Below are 8,610 nucleotides of genomic sequence, written 5' to 3' on the forward strand. Positions count from 1 at the left end.
ACACTCCAGAAGAGGGCGTCAGATCTTGTTACAGATGGTTATGAGCCACCATGTGGTTGCTGGGATTTGAACTCCGGACCTTCGGAAGAACAGTCGGGTGCTCTTACCCACTGAGCCATCTCACCATTAGAATCTTAAGCTAGACATTTACTAGATTTTAATGTTTCCTAAAGTCAGGGTACTTCTTAAAATGAAAAACTGTTTTTCCTAGTGCTTTTAATATAAAACCCAGGATGACATAGCCCTTACTACCAAAGATTCTGTCAAGAATCTGCAGATGGCCAGCATTTTTCCTTCTTAGTGGTCCTAAATTAAGTTCAAAGATCAAATGCCAAACTAAATTTAACAGATGCTCTCTAGCTTAGAAAATAAACTTTCTTGGAAGGGAGGAACCTGGGAGGGAAAGGGGACAGGGAAGGGGGGAGGGTGGACCAGGAAGGGAATAAAATCTGGAGTGTTAAAAAAAATAAAAATAAAAAGAATGTGTGTGTGTGTGTGTGTGTGTGTGTGTGTGTGTATAATAGGGGAGGGACAGCATCTAGAATGGTCTAGACTAAGTATAGCCAGCAGACTGAATGGGACCATGAGAGAAGAGGGATGGGGGAAGGGAGCAAGTGGGAAAGAGAAGGAGTGGCAAGTAGACAAAGAGGGGAGCCATGGACCAAGCAACCAAGAGCTAGTTCGGAAACCTAGAGGGTACATAACCAAAATGGCTGTGGAATCTGAAGCTGGGGGAAGGCAAGTGGAAGCCCAGTCCTTGGGAGAGAGAAGTTTAGGGTAGTGAGTAGTGTGAGAAGGGCTGGGAGGAGCCACAGGCACTGTGTGAGACACGTCCTAGGTTTCTGTGATCTAACACTATCCAACTTGTTTAATTACTGGGTCATTCCTGTGGCAGGGATATCTATCTATCCACCAAAAATTTTTCTCCTCCTGTGTGTGAAGTTGTTATGAGAAACTAAGGGTGCCTTAACAGGGATTATTTGACCATCTCTCCTTTATAGGCATCTGGTAAATCCATGACTTGTTTACATTAATGTAATATAGCAGGAACTGATATATGCTACAGTTTTTAAGAAGCACGGTCTCTAGACATAAACGAATGCTCTCACTGAAAATAGTAATTGGGCTGGTGAGATGGCTCAGTGGGTAAGAGCACCCGACTGCTCTTCCGAAGGTCCAGAGTTCAAATCCCAGCAACCACATGGTGGCTCATAACCATCCATAACAAGATCTGACTCCCTCTTCTGGAGTGTCTGAAGATAGCTACAGTACACTTACATATAATAAATAAATAAATCTTAAAAAAAAAAAAGAAACAAAAGAAAAGAAAATAGTAATTGTGCCTAGGGATAATTAAGTACTACTCTTTGTTGCAGTAAATTTCTCCAACCCAAATATGCCCCAGCAATGAAAACACAACTCAGTTAATATGAATACAGGCTGTGGGCCTAGATTGGGCAGATCTACCACTACACTACCATCTTCCACAGATTAGGTGACCCCTTAGAACTTGCAGTTTCTCCAGGACATGTGCTTCTGCTCTGCTTTTCTTCTTCTTCCTCCTCTTCTGCATCCTCTCCCTTTTCCATTTTCTCCTACTTCCCCTCCTTCACTTCTGCTCCACCTTCCCTTTTATCTGCCCAGTCATCAGCTCTCCTTTATTTTACAAATTAAGGTGGGAAGCAGGTTTACAGGAAATTACTTGAGTGCTGAATCATTCCTTGTTCCCAACCACTCATAGGAGAATGGAATTAACATCAAATATAATTAGCCCCAGGGCTATCTATCCACAATAACTCTTTTAACATTTACCTCTCCTTGACAGTTCAAACTGACTGGGAAAATATGCTAATAACTGTCTCTGTTAATCTGAGCAGCTAGGCATTTATAGAGAATCCTTGTACCATTTCCCATGATAAACCCACAAACAATAGCATCTACAGCAAAAAGCTTCTTCCATTAAAAAGGAAAGTATATAAGTAAGAGTTAGATAGTGGTTGGTGTCTCTAATTCCACCACTAGGAAGCAGAAAGCAAAGGCCAGAAGACAAAATCTAAGGCCAGCTTGGGTTACAGAGCCAGTTCAAGGCCAGTTTGGTTACCCTGTAAAACGGTACACACAAACAAACAAACAAAAATTTTAAGTGAATATTTTTCTTTGTTTTTGTTTTTGTTGGTTGGTTGGCTGGTTGGTTTTTCGAGACAGGGTTTCTCAGTATAGCCCTGGCTGTCCTGGAACTCACTCTGTAGACCAGACTGGCCTTGAACTCAGAAATCTGCCTGCCTCTGTCTCCCAAGTGCTGGGATTAAAGGCATGCACCACCACTGCCCAGCAGTGAATACTTTTCTTTGCTCCCAATTCAAATATATGATTTAAAATAAAAGGAAAAGGAAAAGACCTTCCTTTTCTACCACTGTTTCTTATTCCCAAGGAATAAAGGTCTTGATTCAAATCCCAGTTATGCTAAATCACAAGTATGCTTCTCTAGGGAGTCTATCCTCAGTTGCTCCAGCTATGTCCTCTCACCTTACCCCCCCACACACTACACACACACACACACACACAGACACACACAGAGAAACACACTCTATAAATAATAAATAAATAAATAAGGGAATCTTTCTTTAAAATCTTTACTGTGGATTACTATAAAACTGCACCTTGACTCAGGAACACTTTATCAACTATAAGAGCCACAGAAAGAAATTAGTTACAATTTTATGAGAAATGTGCTTTGTCATATGAACTTTGTAAGACATGAAGGAAGAAAATATTTTACCAGTCTCTTGTTCAGTGGCCTAACAACAATGTATTCTTGATCATTTTCAAACAGTCTTCCTTATCTCTTCCTAAGGGTTATGCTAATTTGAACTATTTCTAATCCCTACCTCAAATTAGCCCAAACCCTGAGCCACCCAGTACTTCCAGGATTATTAAAAGGATCTGTTCCATCTAATTTTCAGTAGATAGCTGTAAAAAAGCAATATAAAATGCTGCCTTATCATTTCACAGGCAGCAAAATCTGCTCATGGTATCTTCCAGTCTGGTTTGCCATACATAGCTGATACTATGTTCGTATTTTCCCCTTTTACTTTTGAGACAAGGTTAACACTGGCCTTGAATTCCCAATCCTCCCATCCCACCTCCTGGTACAGACTGCCATGCATTACTAATACTTGTACTTGTTGAGGCTTAGCTTCTTAAATACCAACAGTGAGAAAAAAGAATTTGGGGTTTCAAATAATAATAATAATAAAAGGGAAAAAAAAAGAATTTGGGGTTTCTATTTTCAAAATTCAGACAACAGGGGGTAGCTAGTTCTAGAACTAACCCCTCTCAAGGATTTTCTACTTTTTGTAGGAGAGTCCAAAATTAATGTACATCAGCAATCCAGCCATCCCCTAACTTGAAATATGTTACATGCTTCTTAAAACCTAACAACTGAAAGACACTGCTAGGCAAAGAGATGAGGCACTGAGGCTTGTAATTCATGCCATCAGTACATCACACTATACTTTGTTATTATAGGATTCTCCATTTTTCTTAGAGTATGCCTCCCAGTCTTAAGGTTATAAAGCTCAACTCAGATCAAGACATGCTGCCATCAAGTCAGCTGGTTCCAAGACAGCAGTAGTGCTGCAGCAGCCAAGGATCCCTTGGCACAGACTTACTCAAATGATACTGGCAGCAGCACTGGCTCTTCTTCCCTTTCTATCTCGACTGTTACTATAGCTCCTTTGCTAAATCTGTCTGAGTTTAGACAGGAGCTGGATGGCTCATAATCACCCAGCAGCTGCAGCTGAGCAATACTCAGCTAATTGTGGCACTGGAGCAGCTGAGAGAAGAAAAAAGAAAATATATATACCCTATTGTAGCCATACACAAGTGGCTGTACACAGTGCTGGTAAGACGCCAACACATTTTAATAGGAACAGATTATTTCCTTTGAAGAGAAGCAGTTAGGTCTTGCTAGAGGACTTGTATCTTTAGTATAAGTAAGTTTAAATGTGAACCAAAGGTGACCTAGCCATGTAGCTCTCTGAACAATGGAAGTTTTTTTGTTTGTTTGTTTGTTTGTTTTTATTTTTTTTTATGGAAGATCTTAATAAAATTTCCTGTAAATATGCACACAAGGGCAGAATCACAAACATTGCCTTTACAATGAGGCAAAGTTCCTGTGACATGAACTTGGCACAGATGCAATCTCTTCTTCAGCGCTCCATTACAACAACATAAAGTAACAAAACGAACAGGTAAAACAGCAAGCAAGTACACAGAATAAATAAAGCAGCATCAGGCAACCACACTGTCTCTGAAACACACCGTTGTCATTGCTTTCTTCTTTAACAAAAGTACATGATTTCTTCAGACTCTACATACCTCATAAAGTGTAATTAAAGGGAAAATCACTACACAATGAAAAACCTCATGTTAAAACTGACACTGAATTCTTTTTATTTGAAGCATTACTGCTTTAAGGAAAAAAAAAAAAAAAAAAAAAAAGAAAGTCAACTCTTGCCATGTCAATTTTGTCATGGTACCTGATTTTCTGAAAGGTAGGTACCTGATAAAAGAACACCTATCCATTTAATAAACATTTTGATTACTTTCTATTTACTATTTATATTTAAAATTAATAACACATAACACCTTCTCTCAGAACATTAAAATAACATAAAAATCAAGAACTGAGTAAGAAACACTTTTTTGAAAATTCTCTCATTACTGTACATTTGGAAGTGTGTGGTATTTTCAAGGCAGTTACACACACAAACTAGTCTATGATATTTATGATGCAAGAAATCTAAACCTGTTAGCAAAGAAGAGCCCTTAAGCTAGACACCAATGACTGAAATTTTTAATCAACAGGGAAAAGATTAAAGGATGTGACAGGAAACCAGGTTATCCTGAAATTTAAATTATTAATTTAACCTAAGCACCTTCTACACTATATTACATTCGGGCTTCTTAAAAATATTTTTATGAGCCAGGCATGGTGGCGCACGCCTTTAATCCCAGCACTTGGGAGGCAGAGGCACGCAGATTTCTGAGTTCGAGGCCAGCCTGGTCTACAGAGTGAGTTCCAGGACAGCCAGGGCTATACAGAGAAACCTTGTCTCGAAAAAAAACCAAACCAAAACAAAACAAAACAAAAAAAAAAAAAAAAGAAAAAAGAAAATATATATATTTTTATGTAAAATATAAAACCCAGGTAACAAACACACAAATGTATGAGCTCATAAATTAAATTAAAAGTAACACCTCTAAGACCCCAAGGATATAAGAATCACTTCCTTGTAATTTTTTTTAAAAAATAGTTTTATCACTTAAATTTGCATTCCTAGACATCAGCCTAGCAATGCTCTTTTAAAAAAAAAAGATCTGCTCAGGTTTCATTCCTAAACAATAGTAATAAGACTAATAAATGATGCTCACACCAACCTGAACCACTAAATTGGAGGCTCAATATATTTTTTTATAAATTACCAGGGCTGGAGAGAGGCTCAGCGGTTAAGAACTCAGACTTCTCTTCAGGAGATCTTGAGTTCAATTCCCAGCAACCACATGGTGGCTCACAACCATCTGTAATGGGATCTGATTCTGATGCCCTCTTCTGGTGTGTCTGAAGACAGGGACAGTGTACTTATATAAATAAAATATTTTTTAAAAAATTACCCACAGTAGTATGTTATTTACTGTTAGAGTTATGCAAATTTGAACTGTAAGTAAACAAGGATTAGTAATATTTCACTTGTACTGGGTCACTACTCTTTTAGCATATTCTTTTATTTATATATGCAACGAAATAAAAGTTTATTTGCAGAGACAATGGATTTTTCTGAGAATTTCTTCAACTAAAAACAATTTTTGACTATATATTAATATTATCCTTTGGCCATGAGATAAATTTCACACCTATCCTAAGAAGACTGGTCAGGGCTATAATTTCACTTACAGTTGAACAGAAAGGAGTCAATTTTGTGGCTTGTGAAGTCAGCAAAAACTAGCTACAAAATTAAAGGTATGATAACATTACCGCAGTTTTATGGCAAAGTACACATTTTAAAAGCTCTTCTTTTATCCTGGAAATATGGAATATAAACAGTCTTGCATCTAAGTTTCAATCAAAGGCAATCTTCTCCCTCCCCTAACTTTAGGACCTACTGAAATGTCAACCAGCATCTACATTTTCACTGAGGTTTTGCTGGTATTCAAAAATAAGATATAGCTAAATGCTGACATAGCAAGAAGAAAAAAATTCCCGAAGAACAACTTTCATACAGTTGTGTTCTCTCTCATATGTGATGCATATAAGAACTTTGGCTTTTAATTTAACACTCCCTATCTGCCCACTCAAAATGTTTCTAGTCCACACCATTGTGCTGGTTAATAGAGGTAGCTCGTATTAGGCCTTAAATTGAGTCTCACATGCACACTTAATAACATTTTCATTAGTGAGTAATTTAAATTTAGAAATTGGGCTGGTGAGATGGCTCAGCGGGTAAGAGCACCCAACTGCTCTTCTGAAGATGCAGAGTTCAAATCCCAGCAACCACATGGTGGCTCACAGCCATCCTTAACAAGATCTGACTCCCTCTTCTGGGGTGTCTGAAGACAGCTACAGTGTACTTACATATAATAAATAAATAAATAAATCTTAAAAGAAATTTAACAGGATGTTTAAACTCACTTTCAATTGTCAATTTTGGTCAGTAATTTTACACGAAATACATGAATATACCACAGCACAGTATCCTATGAAATCGCTTATGTAAAAAACACAGCTGTGGAACACACGAGAGAGGTACAAACTTATGTTTCAACTGCATACTTTTTGTTTATTTACTTTGATAACTGTCATTCCACTGCTGTTCCAATCACTTATGCAAAGAATAACCACATCAAAACTACGCTGTGCCCCATTCACTACAGCAATCACTATACCAGAAACGATATTCCCACTTTTTAAAAACAACTCTTTCTTCAAGCCCAATAAAGGAAAAGCTGGAAGCAATTATCAAGCTAGACACAAAATTTTCGTTGACACAGGAGGACAGAGAACCGAACTCATGGGGAGGCGGAGTGGCAAGGCACTTAAAAGTGGCCGCTGATTGTAACACTGCCCAACACCCTCAAACCCAAACAAAGGAAAACTTTATAAACAGGTCCTGGTTTGCAATCAAACCAAGTACAACCGGCCGCTCAACCACTCGCTCCACGCGTTCCACTCCTCGCTCCGGACAGTTGCTGCGGGCGACAGGCGACACAGACCTCCAGCCGCTAGGACGAGAAGGGCCCCCTACCCTACCCTCTGGTCCTCATTCGCGAGTGACCCCACGTCCTTTAGGGTGCAGCGGCGGCGCCACATAGGCTGGACCACTATACGGACTCCCGCAGGATCGGGAAGTACTGGACAGGGCGGAGACCGCGGCACTGGACAAGCAGGTAGTGAGCCCAGGAGACGGAACACACACGCCCGCCCGCCAGACCGAGGGACGGAAATAGTTTCTCCTCAACTTCCAGACTCCGGGACCAGCAGGCGGACAGCGGCAGGGGCGGCGGCGCCTCGAGAAGCCGGGGAGCAGAAGGGTGGATGCCGAGGCCTAGAGCTGCCCGGTCCGGGTCAGCTGCCTACGTCGCGAGGCCACGCCGCGAGCTTACCTGGGTCCGGCCGCACTCGCACGGGTCGCCGCGGGGAGAAGGCGGCCGGCCGAGGTGGACGCCCGTGGGGCCCTCTCCCTTCTCCACCGCCTGCTCCTGCTGGCGGGGCGCCGGGAGGCAGCGACCGCGGCACTGCCGGCCCGGGACGCTTGACTTGAGGAGGAGGGAACTCCCGGGCGCCCGCACCCCGCGGCCTCCCGCTCTCCTCCTCTCGCCGCCGGCCCCGCCCCTCCGCTCCCGACCGCGCGCCGGGCGGGGGTGGCGGCTACCTGCGCGCGCCCGCTCGCCGGAACTCGCGCCGTGCTGCCTGCTCGGAGCGCCTTCCGGCGCGGGAGCTCTGCGCGGGGTCCGCGGGCGGCTGGGAGGCCCGGCGGTGTCGTGCCTGCCGGCCCAACATGGCGCCAGGGGCCAGGCGGGCTCCTGCGGGGGCGTGAGGAGAAAGCAGCACCGGCCTGTGGTTCCCTGCCTGCCCGCACGCCGACTACCGCCACGGGCGAAGCGGGGCTCCGCCTGGCTCACCGAAACACCGAGGGGGGTGGGGCTTTGTTTCCGGAGGGTGATCGGAGGTGGGGTTCCTTGGAGAGAGCTTGACTGTTCATCTCTCAGCATTGTGACTCCGCACCCTTTGTCACTGATACTAAAATCTCAGTCTAACCGCGGGAGCCATCCGGGAGGTGCTGATACTTTGGTTCTCGTCTGGCCCCAGAAGCTTCCTGTTGACTGTAGGTCGAACCAGCCTTGCCGCGCCAGTAGAACCGAAGCTGAGTTGTGTTGGCAATTCTCCCAGGAGTGGTGGCTTTCACTTAGAGTGGGACTGCATTGTATTTGATCCTAATAATAGGGAACACGGAAAGGCACTGTGACTCTTCTTGACAGCTATGGAAGCTGACGTCAGGGCCCCTTGAAGTGGAGAAGTCAAGATGAAAGTTTTTTTGTTTGTTTTCCCTC

General features: G+C 42.8%; 1 protein-coding gene across 1 annotated transcript in view; it reads right to left on the minus strand.

The window, feature by feature from the left end:
* Window positions 1-7,861, minus strand: part of Yes1 (YES proto-oncogene 1, Src family tyrosine kinase) — a 58,930-nt gene extending 51,069 nt beyond the window's left edge. Inside the window, exon 1 of the mRNA XM_029540887.1 lies at window positions 7,663-7,861. The gene's annotated coding sequence lies outside the window, so the exon portion shown is untranslated. The remainder of the gene's footprint in view (window positions 1-7,662) is intronic.
* Window positions 7,862-8,610: the final 749 nt, after the last annotated feature.

Source organism: Mus pahari, chromosome 7, assembly GCF_900095145.1.
Source record: "Mus pahari chromosome 7, PAHARI_EIJ_v1.1, whole genome shotgun sequence".
NCBI classification, from domain to species: Eukaryota; Metazoa; Chordata; class Mammalia; order Rodentia; family Muridae; genus Mus; species Mus pahari.